This window comes from Ostrea edulis, chromosome 1, assembly GCF_947568905.1.
Source record: "Ostrea edulis chromosome 1, xbOstEdul1.1, whole genome shotgun sequence".
In the NCBI taxonomy this organism is placed as follows: Eukaryota; Metazoa; Mollusca; class Bivalvia; order Ostreida; family Ostreidae; genus Ostrea; species Ostrea edulis.
The window spans coordinates 8,648,895-8,667,144 of record NC_079164.1 but is presented as its reverse complement, the minus strand read 5'-3'; the positions used below and the strand labels follow the sequence as shown (position 1 = coordinate 8,667,144).

The following is an 18,250-nucleotide window of genomic DNA, read 5'->3' as shown; positions in this document are numbered from 1 at the left end:
AACTCGAATGACGTGATGATAATGTTTATATAGAACTTGTGTATGCAATAGGGTTTATGAAGGCTACTAACACAATTATGACGAGCTTCATGTGGAGATTGTAATGGTAATGAGGCTACACATTGAGTAATTTCTAAAGTCACGTGATAGAGAAGTACGTGTTTTATTTATAAGAAACTGTCGCTGCCGCAGAATACTAGATTTATACACTTATCACAGTTGGAACAACTACATATCTCTTTTCTAATATAACTATGCAATATAAGTTTGTATTATACAGTTCCAGTTTGATACATACATATATAGGTACTCTACACTACTCAATTTATATATTTTTCTAAGTGTAACAACTTCAACAGAGACAATATTCTCTAGACATTGATCATAGATATGTTGACACCATAAAGATGTCACTTTGTTTATGATACAGGTTGGCAAAGCACATGTATTGAATCTATGAAGCCTATGCGATATTTCAATACGAGAGTCTATCAGAAGGATTCTCAAACACTGGCAGAAATCTGAGAACTGCAGGAGCTGCGTTCGTTATCTTCAGGTGCACGATAAACTGGGTACATATCGCGATATCTGTCTATCGTCCCGTTATGTGTTATTTACTTCTTAAACACATTTCATGATCAATTTCTACAATATGATGGACTGCTAATCAATAGAATCAAGGGTTGGGATTCCTTATCAGGCAGCTGTTGTTACTTGATATTCAATTCTAAAGGACCGGGAAACCCGCGAGACTGTTTGCTGAAATCATATGAAAGAACTCGTAAATTATGAAGGTCTTCATTTCAGAGAGTGCATCCAGAGATGTCGTGTTTAACTGCTACTCAACCTAACAGAACCAAATTCTCAACACTAGTGAATGATCTATATGATATTTATTAATCATTGGAAAAATGTATATAACCTCCTAGCAGTGTATGAACAGAACAGAGCGCTAGACCGCTCGACCATTTAGGCAAGTCAAAAACTCGCTTTCCATGATGACGTAATTCCCGTCACGCTGTCACGCTCTACCCGGTCATTGAGAATGGAAATTATATATGACAAAGGTTTAACGAAAAGGTTCCCCATGGTTCATAATGGCTAATCACTGTCTTCTTTGCATGAATTCATGATTCCTCCATCCGTTAATTTGATAATGCTCTTACTAAATGACTCGCTTTGATTATCAACATGAGACATCGTAAAGTTTCTACCCCGATAATTACACTGAAAAAAATCTACTGTCACGTGCTGCCTTTCACAATATTTATCACCGATGGATTGTCTCCTCTATGGCTGATACCGTGTTATTGCATTGGAGTTTCTGTCCATTTTCGTGTCTTTTGATTGGCTGGTTTTCTTCACGTGATTTCACTGCAACGAAACCACGTCTGCGTCGCTTTTTTATATCGCGTATTTTGTGTTGCCATTGAGAAACTCCGAGAAGACTAAAGAATATGAAATAAGACATGGTGCATAGTAAAATAATCACGCTGTCCCGCCGGACATAGGGTATTGTTGACAGAATAACACATTTTGAATATTGCATTGTGGGATATATGATTGTCCCTGAGGATTTTCTTTCATAGGCATTAATGCATATAGTATAACTCGAGTCAACATCCAAGCGTGTGAATATATAAGTATTGACCCATGGGGGAAGCCTGTTAGATATAAATTTCCCAGTTTGATAGAAGCACTCGACTCGTGTGCCTTTAAATGTATCGTTCCTGTCGGAAGGGTCAGACAGAAATTTCCAAGTAATTGCAATGCTTGAGGTCGTGCTGTTTTCCCACATCACTTGTAGTTTTCTGTGTTCGGGAATTCTTGTTGTTGGTATCGTCACCGACGTCACTTCCGTTATGTTAACAAAGTAACCCCCTGCATCTGATAGGTTATTGCCCGTGCCTGTACCGATTATGACGTCATTAGCAAAAGACACTGACAACATCCACAGAAAGATTAACATGACGAAGAGGTTAACACCAAATAGTCCGTCAGGAAACATCATTCCGGAAACGTGACATCTGAAAAGACCACAAAACATACTGTTCATTACAATAAAGACACGACTATCTCCACAACAATCTGTTAGCCGTCCACATTTTTACACAATTAGCTATAACGTGGCGTAAAGGAGGTAATTTCGCTTCGAAACTTAATACCAGTCAAGTTGCATTAGCTTCGCGCGTCTAATTTGACGTGCGCCGCTTGATTAATAATGCGTAATTCCCCGGAAACAGTTACCACAGCCATTACTTATGTATGATTTGATTTTCATTGTCAGATACACTCTCCTCACGTAAAAGTGATTTATCGCAGACGATTTTTCAACCGATACTATTGTTCAGTGCCTCTATATTCGTCTGCATCAGAACCAAAGTGATAGATATTGCTTCGTGTGCGATGCACGTTACTTTGAAATAATGATTAGGTTAGAGGTGTTTTGCTATCAGTTGTTGTGTATTAGACTTCGAACTGTTGTGAAATGAACGGAATCGACATGACCATACATACAAGCATCAAACATGTCAGTTAGAAAGATTCTTTTTTTTAAAGTATCCAAGGTCAATATGACAACAAATGTATTAAATGCTGACGTAATAAAATGACGTTTTCAAGGAGTTCCAATTAAAAGGACTGTGCTTAACATGGTTCCGATTCAATGTTTAAATTTATGTACAATTCAAGATTTTCAGTGTTTTCTTTGTTATGAGAGTTTCATATTTAGGTTAGGGAAAAGTAAGAAATTCTTAACTATCACTTGCCGTGAGAACTATAAAGAAAAAGTAATTCTTCTTCTCTCTCAAATTCTCTAATCTTTCTCACTGTGATTAAGACACGTAATTTATCAACCAAGCTTACAGGCTGTAATCTCCAGGCTAATATAAATGAGACCTTACACGTAGGTTCAGAACAGAGAGACATGGGTAAAGTTTTGATGAATGGTGTCTTACTAGTTTTTCACTGAATATCTACTTGTTCCGGGGAGGAGGGGGGGGGGGGGCTAATCATGCCATCGTCTCTAATCAAAGTCAATAACGCTCCGCCTAACAACGTAACGTAAATATTTCATAAAGCGTCGTGCCGTATGGAAATGACACACAGTCTTTAAGGTAGCTCATTACACTAAAATTTTATTTAATGGCTCGTTAAAACACCTCTTACGTGGTATAATTTCACAATCGAAAGAGTGATACAAGATTTCAAGTCTTTTATATAAATTTTTGTGCTTTTTCCCGGAATGATAAAAAAGGTGTTTTGTTTGCAATAAGAATCTAGAGTTCAAATTTCGCAGTGATTTGGGTAGCAGGGGACAGTTTCGCACTATAGGCCCGGTCAACTTTTTGAAGTGATATTACATGTGTGAAAATGTATACAATAATTTTAGGATGCATGTCAAATGTAGCTGAGTGCTTAATAAAAATGTTGATATACAACATGTAGGTGTCACCATGATTCCTAGCATATAGATGGGTGCAAATACGAAACTAAGACACGTGGTCAGTTGCTGAAGAAATTCCGGTGAAAACATGCAGGGTCCAGCAAAAGGTCTGTAGCTGTGAGGGAAGGTGGATGGCCCCATATGAGAGGTAGATTTTTGAGAAGGGCAGATAGGGTTCTTGATTGTGCACAGTGTCTAAATCCCCATTTTTGGTACTGTGATGGTGTGGGGGTGGTGCGGATTAGCCCAATTGAGAGAAAATCAAAGCAAAAAAGGGGAACCTGCTCAGAGCATGTTTTGTGCACCAGCACCAGTATTTATAGATTACATGTAATTTAGGGTCATAATTTATTAACTACACTAATATGAAATACAGGTATTGACATAAAAGGGAAATATGATTTTCCATTGGTCTGTCATAATCTGACTTTGATGTTTACCCTCTACCCACATGTTTCAAAACCAAAGAAACTGTCCCCTGCTACCTTGGTGCATGATATGGATATCTAATAAAACACACCTAAAAGATTCGGGTATGATATGATATTCAAGTAACGGTTGATATATAAGTACACGTACCTGCTGAAATTCTACACGCAAATCATTATTGCTATTATTCTTATCATAAATCGTTGTGACTGCAATGCTAAATTATATCTTTTTGATTAGTGGTGGTCTATCATCAACAGCGCTAAGCAGCATTTAATGAAAAGATTATTTGATATACATGTTTAGATGTTTCTAATTCATTCAGCTTAAAGATATCAAACGCTTATTATCAATGTAATTAAGAAGCAAATTGGGATTGATTTTCATGACTTCAACTTTAATGACCTTTTGCACGTTCATCGAAGAGTCAATCACACCGCGGAATAACATCGTGTGTTAAATACATCTTACCGTACGCTGATTTTCGTCACTAATTGCAAACCTGAAAATCACATTAGATAAATAGTAATTTTCCGTCTATTGCCAGGGCCTTCTTTGAACGTCTGTAAGTGATCCTGACTAATAAAGAAAGCCAATAGAAAACGTACAACCTAAACCACCGGGCGTAAATTTTCTTCACCCTACTTTCGTTTTACAATCGCAATGGCAACCAACCAGCTGAAAGGCTGTCCGTGTAGCAATAGAGTACATCGATTTCATCGTCAAATGTGTTACTCTTTAAAGAGGTAACAGTATATTTTATGCTTTGTATTATGCGGCATCATAAATTTACTTAGTCTATTAATTCCCTAAAGCAACTGTCGACAAAGAGAATGCATATTTGATAAATCAAACAGCATCTTATTTGTTTCTGTAAAACGGAAAGGTTTCAATCAATAATGACAAAGCCCTGGAGATGTTAAATGACTTACCCAGCTATCAACGGTTTGTATTAGCATGCTGCACATATAGGCTTCAATTTCAGCGCTATGTAGACGTTATGTAGAAGCTATGTAGACGTTATGTAGACATTATGTAGACGCTATATAGACGCTATGTAGACGCTAGGTAGACGTTAGGTAGACGCTAGGTAGACGCTATGTAGACGTTATGTAAACGCTATGTAGACGCTATGTAGACGCTATGTAGACGTTATGTAAACATTATGTAGACGCTATGTAGACGTTATGTAGACGCTATGTAGACGTTATGTAGACGCTATGTAGACGCTATGTAGACGCTATGTAGACGCTATGTAGACGTTATGTACACGCTATGTAGACGTTATGTACACGCTATGTAGACGCTATGTAGACGTTGATTGAACAATAATTTGAAATGCGTGATCATCGAAATATTTTAATGTACACGCTGTCTCAGACTAGACCCGACCTGTGAATCTCTGGATTCCGTTGGATTTTTTAAATGATTTTGTTTTCGGCGGTTGCTTTTCCCCTTCCAATCTAGTAGTAAGACCTTTTATATGACTAAATTTCATTAATTTGATTTATCATAATACGCTGTTTGCAGTTGTTGACAAAATGGTCGTAAATGTTTTACTTTCATAATAAAACTCGACACGAAAAAATTATTTACGAACTGAGGACCTTAGATATGTTACTAGACATTAGCAAGGGAGGGGCAAGCTTAAGGGATGATCTCGTAATTATGGGAAAAGAACAGGCTTGGATTTCTCGATAAAATCTCAAACTTCAGTTTTAGCTATATTTTATTTGAGCAAAGTCTCAGATTAAGTCCAAGTTTCGACTTAAGTTTCTTTTGAAAAAGCGAGGCCAGCTCTCGCACTTCATATGCATGGATGTACACTTACATGTATAGTTATTTCCTCATTAAGAATAAATTATCTCATTATGAATGAATCATCCACTTGTGACGAATGAATTATCTCATCATTACCAATGAATTATCGCATTATGAATGAATTATCTCATTACGAATGAATTATCTCATCATTACAAATAAATCATTACATTACGAATAAATTATCTCATTACGAATGAATTATCTCATTACAAAAGAATTATCTCACCGTTACAAATAAATCATCTCATTAAGGATATATTATCTCATTACGAATGAGTTATCTCATTACGAATGAATTATCTCATTACGAATGAATTATCTCATCATTACAAATGAATTATCTCATTATAAATTAATTATCTCATCATTACAAATAAATTATCTCATTACAAATTAATTATCTCACCATTACAAATAAATTATCTCATTACGAATAAATTATCTCATCACTACAAATGAATTATCTCATTATGAATTAATTATCTCATCATTACAAATAATTTATCTCATCACTACAAATAAATCATCTCATCATTGCGAATAAAATTATCTCATCACTACAAATGAATTATCTCGTTGTGAATAAAATTATCTCATCATTAGGATAAATTATCTCATCATTACAAATATATTTTTTCGTTGTGAATAACATGATATCATCATTACAAATAAATTATCTCATCGTTACAAATAAATCATTTCATCATTATAAATAAATTATCTAATCATTAAAAATACATCATCTCATCATTGCGAATAAAATATCTCCTCATTTCAAATAAATCATCTCATTGCGAATAAAATTATCTCATCATTACGAATAAATTATCTCATGGTGAATAAAATTATCTCATCATTACGAATAAATTATCGCATTAGGAATAAATCATCTCCTGATTAAAATGAATTTCCTTATTACGAGATACTTTATCATACAGGAAACCATTATTTGCAATCACGAGATACTTACATGTACCGTCCAGTTCAACTCTTCAATATATTGTTTTATATGAACAAGATCAAGGAAATCTCCGACATAAACATTTTTAAACCTAATACAGAAATTGTCAATGAAAATTAAATTTTTTTGGAAACACAAATTGTCAAGCAGTACTCCAAGTAAAGCTAATTTAGCCGACAACAAACATAATGTTTTGTCTCTACAGCTGTTGCCATAGTATCAAGAGAGTAAACACAACAGCTCTTCATCTGTGAGAGGGCATAGATAGGTATTTATTCTCACCTGAAATTAGATATCAGTGAATCTAAGCAATCAAAGGCACCGGAACTTACCTGTGTGCTTGGAGCCCTCGAGATCCGATCGCGCCTCAAGGTTTTCGTGCTAAAAGAGAATAAATAAAATATAGATTTCTATCGATATAAATTGTTCGTTATCACTGAGTAAATAATTCACTTTATCACTGCTATTAGATAGCTTTTTTTGGACGTCGGCAGATAAGACTCCGGGATTAAAAGTCAATCAATGAAGCAAACTTTTATACGCACGAAAGTACGATTAGTTAAAGATACTGTCTGAACCAGAATGATGGGATTCCGGATTGCAATGCCCACATTGACGGAATTTCCATTTTCTGGGTTTTAATCATTTCCCTCTTGCTTTGTATGATTCAGATAGGTTTAGAAATCAAAATTTTGCCTATTTTTCCCTCATGATAAAAATTCTATCATTCATCTCTCTCTCTCCATGAAGGAGTAATCCATCTAGAAAATTATTTTCTTTTTTATGTAATAATTTTTTTTTTATAAATTGTCCCCAAACCTAACTTTATTTTCATGGTTCTGCAATACGTAATTTCAAGTATCTAGATTTCCAATGGACAAACTTTGTCATGTTTCTTAAGAGTTGTAACCAGAATCCATAGAACATAAAACGTCATAATATAAATATAATCTTTTTTTCAGTCTGAAATCCGCAAAAAGGAACGGGCCATTTGACCAAATCGCTCACCTGACCTTGGCCCTGCCGTTGTTCAAGATCAACACCAAAGTATAACAAGGTCTTGTCATAACGAATCTAATTATACAAAATATGAAAGCCCTACCTTAAATAGTTCAGGAGATATTAGATAGGTCAGGATTTTCTTAAAGTAGGTTAAACTCCAAGGTCACAATGTCTGCCATAAAGAATCTCTATACAACATATGAAAGCCCTACCTAAAATTGATAGGTTATGTTTTCTTTAAAAGTTGGTCAAACGCAGAGTTCAAGGTCACAATGCCAAAGGACATCATAGGAACTGAAAGGTCTTGCCATTAGAAATTCTATATACATAATATGGAGATCTACCTTGCATAGTTCAGGACTTATTGATTAGGTCACAGTTTGATCAAAAATAGGTCAAACGTCCACGTCAAAGTCACATACCATTAAATCACATGCCGTAAGAAATGTATATACAAAATATGAAAGGCCTAGTTTAAATAGTTCAAGAGATAATTTAAAGATATTTCCAATATAGTGTAGTAGTTAGAGCTATCGGCCTAGGTAGCTCAGTGGCTAGAGCACCTGACCAGTCAGGGGTCCCGGGTTTGATTTCCGGTCCAGTCATAGATTTTCTCCTCTTTCCTATATACTACAACAATGTTTAAGGAATCAGTCTGGGGCAGTTTACGCTTATGAAACACAAAGCTGGCAGTTTACGCTTATGAACCACAAAGCTGGCAGTTTACACTTATTTAGGTTACATATATGGGTAGGTCAGGTAGCCCGGTGTTTACTTTGCAGCGCAAGATCAACTACCACGGGAGCTTGTTTCATAGATTCCGTAAGCTACACGTATATGTCGGGTCATGCACCAGAAAATGCAATATATGAATTATATCAGCATATAAAACTTTGATCTCCTATTAAGGTCCCATCCTATTCCCGGGAGCCATGATTTTAACGAGCATGAATCTACACTATGTCAGGAAGCTGTTATGAAATTTTCCAGTTTTCTGACCCAGTGGTTCTTGGGAAGATTTTTAAAGATTATAACTTATGCAATTTAATAATACTCCCATGTGTTCAGGATCAAATCATTTTACCAAATGTGTATTGTTCTATCACAGTTCCCTTCAGGGAACGTGATTATCAATAAAATGAAGAAGAAAAATTGAAAGTTCCAAATTTGCATCCGAAAACCTAGAACGGAGTAGGAAAATGGAAAACGTCATTAACGTTAAACAATGTGGATGCTATTGAAAAATAGCCTTGAAAGAATGCATATGCTACTTAATAGATTGCTTGATCCGATTACCTCTCCGCCATATTGACCAGCAATCACGGCCTGGTAACACGACACGGACTGAATAAATGCATTATTGATTATATATTCTGAGATTAATACGGAAATGGTCTTGGAAAAGGGTCAGCTCGGTCAATTTTTAATAAACATACACATTTAGGTATACACGTGAGACGGTTACGGAGCAGAGTATGTTGATATATATCCCACTACGCGGTTGCTTAGCGTTCTGTCAATTACTGGATGAGTGGTGTAATGTCGGGCGTGATAGAAGAACTTAACCTTGAAAACGCATCATAAGAGTTTTCCTCCATCTTATGGGATAGAGAATATATGGAAGTGAAAAATTGATGTAATGCACTCCTTAATTTGATAGAGAGTTAGTCTGGTTAAAATTATAGTGTGTCATCCTGATAGAACAACCTTGTCTCTTTTTAACCTTGAAAACGCACCATAAGAGTTTCCCCTCCATCTTATGGGGATTAGAGAAAGCGAAAGTGAGAAATGAATTTGAAATGCTGATGTAATACACACCTTAAGGAGGTGTACTACATTGCCATAATGGTCGACTTCCTTTTAAAACATGGATAAAACTATAAATCTCTTCAATATTTGCCAATTACTTATAGATTTAATTGTCTAGTTGAGTAGCTCAGTTGGTTAGCGTGTCGACTGCTGAACTGTAGAACGCGGATTCGAGTCCAGCAGGGGTTTCATTTCTCCAGATTACTTTCTACTAAAATATTTGCATGTTTGGACCGAATAAATTGGATATAACAAATATTGTTGTACATATCCTCCACTTTTAATCCACATCAATTTCTCTTGTGTATCATTCATTCTTAATTTGATACAGAATTAGTTTGGTTAAAATTAGAGTATGTCAGGGAACCTTTTCACAAGGAATAATATGCCAAAATTACAAAGAATTCTATGCCAAGTATCTAAGTCTTATACTATGACAAAGGTCACGGACGGCCAGACTGATGGTGGATCTCTAAATCAGGTGTATACCACGTGATCTTCACACAATAAATATCCACATGCACAGAGTAAGAGATGTGAATGTTCAGAATTCATAAAGGTATAATGTGTCACTAAAAGATGCATGCATTCTCTTTTGACATCATTAATCATGGATTTTACAGAAGGAATATCACGTGACTACGCCCTATCTGGTTTAAGGGTGTGACAGACATTCTTATATTACTTCACTAATCAATGACAATCAAACAAGGCAAGTATCAAATGTCAAATTCCTATAGCTTATAGTTACAGAAATATATCACTTATAGTTACATAGATCTATCGCTTATAGTTAAAGAAATATGTCGCTTATAGTTACAGAGATCTTATAATTACAGAGATTTATCGCTTATAGTTACAGAGATCTATCTTATAGTTACAGAGATTTATCGCTTATAGTTACAGAAATATATCGCTTAAAGTTACAGAGATCTATTTTATAGTTACAGAGATCTATCGCGTATAGTTACAGAGATCTATCGCTTATAGTTACAGAGATCTTATAATTACAGAGATTTATCGCTTATAGTTACAGAGATCTATCTTATAGTTACAGAGATTTATCGCTTATAGTTACAGAAATATATCGCTTAAAGTTACAGAGATCTATTTTATAGTTACAGAGATCTATCGCGTATAGTTACAGAGATCTATCTTATAGTTACAGAGATCTATCGCTTATAGTTACAGAGATCTATCTTATAGTTTCAGAGATCTATCGCTTATAGTTACAGAGATCTGGGGTATGCTTCAAGGCGAAATTACCCCCACCTCCAAGATTTCGGAGCTCAAAAAATCCTAATCATGTCATAAAGCTATATCTCTTTGTCAATTTTTGTTAAATAAAAAGTGTATGTGTGTGTTTGAAGTAGCAGGTGCACGGTGCTGGCCACTTAGCCCTTTCGCCAGGAGTGTCATGTTAGTTAGAGAGAATTGGTTCGAATATTTTCTTTCTTTTGAATGATCGGAGTTTGAGAGATGAATGTACATGTATGTGTTTTGCTTGAAAAATAAAAGGTTTAAATTAGGATGTATCTCGTAAGAAAGAGGAGGAGATCAAGTTTGACAGTCAAAGTGAAAGGATGTGATTTTTTATTGTGAATTATATATACTTGTGATATATCTAAATAAAATTTGTAAATAGGGCTACAGGCTTATCAACCAGTGTTGTTGTTATTTATCAGTCAAAAGCAAATACAGCTTATAGACATAGTATATAATGTGATAAATCTAAAATCATATAAAGGTCAAGAAAGAATAGAAATTGTGCTTGTACCTTGGTATTTCTCATTTCAAAGGAATTTTTAATAAATTTACCCAAGTTACATAATTCCTTTACCTTCTGTGTCAATAAAAGTTGAATTAATTTAAAGACAGAGGGTCTGATATAATAATACTTTTTCCAAATAATGAATCTTAAATGACTGTAATAGGTACAATTAAAGAAAATATGAAATGAAATTCTACATCTAAGGTACATAAAGGACATAAACATAAACGTCTTTCTAAAGGAACATTTTTGTATTTACCGGTTTCAATAGCTAACCAGTGAGACGATAATCTTAACTTACATACATGTATAAACTTTTTATACTGCATAGGAATTCTTTAGGATTGCAAAGTGAAAAAGTCAATCAAATGTTTATAAATTCTACATTTTTAGGAAGGGTGATTTCAAAAAGTATTGTTTGTTTACAAATATAAAAAAACACATTGCTTAGCAATTCGAAATATGTATTGTGGCTTCAAATTACATTGATTTAACCATAGGTTCATCAATCCAACATTTGACAAAATACCTTTAACATTTACTACCCAATTTTTACAGTTTTGTTTTCTACTCATTTCATCACACATATAGCCATAATATGATTTCAAGATACAATTTCTTGTTGATAAAAGCTTTAACCAAATATTTTAAAATTCGTAATTTTCTCACACATTGCCATGGTAATCTACCCAATTCACAATAAATCAGTACATTAGGAGTAGCACTTTTCACACCCAGTATGCTTTTGCAAAAATTCCATGTGAACGTTTTCGATATCAGGAGCTGAATGACCACCCCACACTTCACATCCATAATTTGCAATGCTTCCTACATATGTATCAAATAAGGACACAAGTGTTGTAAAATTCAAGCTCATGTTAGAGCATTTTCTATTTAGTGCAAATAAAGCTAATGTGTTATCACAGGGAGGGCCCTTGTGACATTGTATGGTGGCAGCTGTGGGATAATGAAGACCTGCTTATTGTGACATTAAAGTAAAAATTTCATGAATGATGTCATCTCAATCATTAAAATAGCGTACTTTCTGAAATACTCACTTTAAAAAGGAGATTCTTCATAGTGTTATGATCTTATGAATGTCGTAGATTATGTGAGTGTATGTATTGGGAACTCTGTCCGACCTTGAACCTTCACAACACGGTAAAAGTGAGAACTATTGGTAAATAAACTAAGACATGTGGAAGATATTTCAATAATGATCCATCGACATAAACATAGAACATTTCACAATGCTGAAGTAATTGGAAATGCAAAATATCTAGTTGTTGAACCCATGCATGTTGAGAGAGAGAGAGAGAGAGAGAGAGAGAGAGAGAGAGAGAGGTTGCTCACATTTCTATAGTATTTTTGTCACATGCACGGATGGCAAAAAGTAATTATAAAGTTTTAAAATTCCAGATTATAACTAAAATCTAAAAGTTTTTTATGCCTATTTTCAGATTATTATTAATTGGTCTTGTGTCCTTTCAAAAAGCTTTGGGTTCGCTGGGGCTGACGCAGAATGAACTTTGGAAAGCTCACCAGAGTGGGAGGGGGGATTCTGAGTCAACTTTACGTGTCAGTCGTATGTCTTTACTTTGGTAAATAACATGAAATAGAAGTCTGGCCGTGAAGTAGGCGAGCAGACCAGAGGAGACAGTATCCAGAACATGATTGAATTGACCGTGATGGAAGAAATATCACATTAAAACTATCGAATTTACACATATACTGCTATTCTGCGGCGTGTAAGAGCTGATGATGGAAAAAACATATTATTACATTATAGATTATTGACATTATCTTCTAATTTAATACCATTCCCATTCCCAAAATATCACTAGGGCAACGGAATACAATCTACAGCACCCTTTTGTCCTCCACAAACAGCTTGACAAAAATGAAAGCAATGGCGAATTCTTCACATTCACAGTATCAAAGCAGTTGTCGTATCTACTCCGCTCAACTTTTCTAAAACTGACAGTGCCTATCTCCTGCAATACACTAATTAGACTGCGAGAACTATCGTATGTATACCAAAAATTGAATCTCTCAATCAAACTATGTTGCAAATGAATTACATGTTCGTCACAATTGTCAAGCTATTCCAACGAGCATACCATTATCCGGGATTCTGATGCAAGTGGGAAAAAGTATATATAGCTGTCGATTTGGAGTAATAAACAGTATGTTGGATGAAAGTTCGGGCATTAGAAACTTTATTCTTAAAGCAGACCTAAGCCCAGGTGTTGCCCTGGGAGCATATTTGTAAAGCTTCAAAAATCACTCACTGCCACGGATGAATGTAGACATATATAATATTAGATATATTTACTAACGATGCATTAATTTCAGCGGACAGCTCTACAGCGAATCTGATCATATGCTGGGAGATGAAGATCGTTTTAGACTAAATATTCTGTAAAGAATTGTTGGAAAATGTTCATAAACTGGTGTAGTTCCAGGAAACCGCAGCGCGCACCTGTTTTGCATTCACCGCTCGTAGCTTATACTTGTATTATGCCACGGAGATTGTTGCATAAAAAAACAACAACACCGAAATCTTTCACGAGACACTTCACTTAATTTTTTTTAATTTAGAAGTGAATTTAAAAAAAAAATGGTAGTAACAAACTTATATGTGCTTCAGATGCTTGATGTGAACGGAGAACTACAAACCGCGTGTTAATATCTCATGGTTGTATAGTTTATTGATTGTTGATAAATGTCAATGACATGATAATGGTGACCACATCTGGAAATAGGATTTTTACACAACTTTCTGTACCTTTTCATTGCAAAATATTTATTAGCATCATTATCACGATAACTTCGGAATCCGCTGGCAGACACGCCGTGTAAGTTTAGGCATTGATATTTTCGATAGACGGAGCTTGTATGCGATACAAAATGTCATACACTAAACGATCAGATCAGATATTTTTAAAAAAAAAAACATCGTGACTTTTTTAATAATATAATAAACATTTCCTATTCATACACATCAATCAATACGACCCGATGGTGTATCATTTAAGTTTGTTGAATACTTTACGTATGGTTGCAGCGGCATTCAAATAGTCTGTAACAAGTGTTTGTAATAACGTTTTCCTTTTTTCTTCTTCGAGGTACACGGGAGACAGCTAATGGTCGTTGCGTGTGCACTGTCAGTGAAGACCACGCTAGACGCTCTGGCTATTTAATAGAAATACAATGCGATACACAAACGTCTCTTGGGCATGGCCAGCCAACGAGCCGTGTCCCGGGTTCCCCCGGCTTTATCAGCATCTTAAGAATGGTCGATAAACACCATGATAATGACAAATTGGAAACACATCAGCGTGGAATTGTCCTACGAATAAAAGGGACTTGTTCTATTCTTTGTGGTGATGGAACAGTGTGGTTAACTGGTTATTCAGAAAAAGAAAACCAAAAGAAATCAGAATCGTTTATACGCGTCTACAAAGAATTCTCATATCGACAAAGATGAAACCCAGCGACCGAGAGTTTTTAGTGTGGTAAAATTCACGAAAGGACATGAAATGTTCCGTGAAAACAATCGCACATTTTCCACTAGCATGGTGTATGTAACATTAGCACCTAGCGCACTCAGATGCGTGATTACCAGTCACGCTAAATAGCAAAACAGCCTCGATGAACGTCAAACCAGATTTATTGGAATCAAATTTCAGTTCTCTAATCATAACCAGATAAATATCAAAATATTACTCGAAACTGTAAAATGGAAATAAAATAGAAGAGCTGGATTTATCCAAAATATCCTAATGGGTCAATGTATGCAACAATTTCAAATCACGATATATCACCTACAGTGAATTTATTTGTCTACTCTAAACAGGTTTGGAAAGTCAATTGATGTATATGAAACTCACCTGCAGAAAGGTAAACATTTACTCAGATCACCCCTGTCTGCTTGGAAACTCACGGGAAAATGGTTTATTTACATCAGAGTCTGCTAACAAGTCATAGAAAAAAAATGCGCGTCACTGCATCTTTAGATATCCACGTTTATCTCACAATAAACTGAGCAAAAAACAGCACGATGCGACAGAGATACATTATTTAGAGTCCTATTGATCACGGGTCGTGTTTCTCTTCTTACTTTGATAATTTCGAATCGATTGTGTCTTCCCAGCGGTTGGCGGATTGATAAAATTCCGAGGTCACACACCGGAAGTAAAATAGTTTGTGAAGGGCGGTAAAAGCAAAGCGGTTAATGGTAGTATTCGCCAATTTCTTATGCGAATTGTCCGTGGTTTAATCGTTATGTACGCAATCGCGCTCTAACAGATACGGATCAAAGTGTGTTTCCTCTCTCTGAGTAATAAAGCGTTCCAAAAACACTTTGCTATTTCTTTTCGACAAAGAAAAGCACTTCAATCACCAATCTCGTCAAAAACTTGCAACGTAGACTTGCGCAGTAAATATAGCTCTGTATTAACTGAACCAATAACTCTGCCTTGTTCCGTATTTGATTAAAATAGGTCAGAGAAACGGACATTAATCACGGGAGTTTTATTGACGAATTGAATTTAAAGAAATGGAGAATAAGGATTGTAGTAGAAAGTTTGTAAACACTTAAATAGCTAATAACTATCAAAGATCAAGTTCAGACTGAATTTGTTACCCTGCATCAATGATAATAGTTCGCATGTTCGTCCAATTTCTGAACACCCAGTGTAAATTCTGAATGCTCTGTTTATATTCTGAACACCCGACATATAACCTGAACATCCGGCGTAAATTCTGCGATATTTTTCAACTTGAAATCTTCTAGTTGTAGACGATGCAATGTTAAATTATTTGAAGATTCAACACAATGCCATCACGATTCCCATTTACAGTTCTTTCCCATAAATGGAAGGTGAAGTTAACGAACAGTGATCAATCTCATAACTCCTATAAGCAATACAAAATAGAGAGTTGGGCAAACACAGACCCCTGGATATACCAGAGGTGGGACCAGGTGCCTAGGAGGAGTAAGCATCCCCTGTCAACCGGTCACACCCGCCGTGACCCCTATATCCTGATCAGGTAAACGGAGTTATCCGTAGTCAAAATCAGTGTACCAAGAACGGCCTAACAATCAGTATGAAACACGTCAGACAGCATTTGACCCCATGATAGGTTGTATTGACAAACTAGATCGTTATAACGACCATAGAATTTGCGAAATGCTGACTTTAATCGAGACTGTTGAAACCCCTGGGCCATCAACTTGTTTGGCAGTAGCCTGCCTCGATTTAAAAAGTGACCATACACACAACAAGCTTTCACGTAACGAATCAGTTGAGAGATATTAACACCATATGCAGGTGATAATGGAATATTGGTACATAAATATGGAAAGTTGAAGATGGAGAAGCTGAAATCATCCCGTTTGTCAAACAGTTGAGTTGTCAGTTAGCCGTTAATGTCTACTTCCGAAAAAGTATCTAAGTATGCAGCAGAAGTGGATGACTCTGTGGTGTCTTTTATTTCGAACTCACAGGGATATATGGAATCGACATATAAATGAAAGTTATTATTGCTAATAGACAAACCGTCGTCGATATATATAAATGTAGAATTGAAGGCCACAACAAGGGATTTTTTCTTCTCACGTAGAAGTTTTTTAATAAATTCTGCTTCATATGAATATAAAAACAGGTCAGCTAACAAAGGAGCACAATCACATATTGAGAACAAGCAAATATTGATTTCTATTCGTAACATAAACATAACATGTAAACAATACAGATGTTGTCAAACACCAATAACGAAATCAAACACGTGCTCACCAAGCGACTTACAAAAATATCGATATCTAACGAATCAAAGGAATAAGCAGGCTTCAAAGGGTTTACAAGGAAGAGACCCCCCCCCCCCCCCTGGAAATTTTCACCTACACGCTTCAATCATTTCTAATGAGAAATTAACATTTTTTAACAGATAAATGATCAAAAAAGATATGCATATGTAACAATTTGTAAGACAGATATTGGTTTTGTTAAGCGCAGTGCAATTCACTGTGTAATTAATATTTATTTTTCTTGATTAAATCCTTGTTATACTATGGAAGAGCAGCTGTGGAACAAATGTCAGGTGATTTATTCAGTACCGACATTGAAATACAGGCAAGGTTGTTCATTGAAATGATTTGATGTCTTTCATTCCATTCGCTGCTCCTGCACCCATCATTCGTCAGGGATCCTCATTTCAGCACTTAACAGAACCCTTTAGTGGGTTTGACGTCAACTGGAAAGAAATCCCAAATCTAGGGGACACTTCGTTCTCCGGCACAATGATTTGAGAATTGTGTGTTATTATTGTGTATTAGCGTGTTGTGTGATAGTGCAACGGCGTGTTGTGTGATAGTGCGACGGCGTGTTGTGTGATAGTGCAACGGCGTGTTGTGTGATAGCGCGACAGCGTGTTGTGTGATAGTGCGACGGCGTGTTGTGTGATAACGCGACAGCGTGTTGTGTGATAGCGCGACAGCGTGTTGTGTGATAGCGCGACAGCGTGTTGTGTATTAGTGCGACGGCGTGTTGTGTGATAGCGCGTTTTAAGAAACGCGCTGTTCCACTTTTGCACATAGCTACATCGGGACACATAGTATATGCAGCACTAATCATGATAGCCGTTGGGTTTTTGGTTGGGTTTTTGTTTGTTTGTTTGTTGTTGGTTTTTTTTGGGTTTTTTGGGTTTTTTTGCATACCTGTATGAATCGGGGACAGGAGGGGGTGTTCCAGTGATAAAATTTGACCAACTAAACATAAACTGATGGTAAGTGCCACTGTCTGGCAGGTGAAAGCTGACTTATGGAAACTTTTCATGAAAATCAGTTGGATTCTGGCATATCTACACATCTACATACATGTAGATGAGAAAAGTAAAGATAACAGTGAACAGTCTCATACAAAACATGGATAAGGACAAGCACGGTCTCTTAGACACAACAGAGGTGGGATCAGGTGCCTAGCAGGAGCATCTCAAGTTGAACAGT

The 18,250-nt window shown here is 35.9% G+C and overlaps 1 long non-coding RNA gene across 1 annotated transcript; it reads right to left on the bottom strand.

Moving 5' to 3' along the window:
• Nucleotides 1-874: 874 nt before the first annotated feature.
• On the bottom strand, nt 875-15,696 carry LOC130051188 (uncharacterized). The gene is made up of 3 exons (XR_008799551.1): nt 15,135-15,696; nt 6,992-7,040; nt 875-2,027 (listed from the first exon to the last, which is right to left on the bottom strand). It is a non-coding gene; the product is annotated as an uncharacterized LOC130051188 (long non-coding RNA).
• Nucleotides 15,697-18,250: the final 2,554 nt, after the last annotated feature.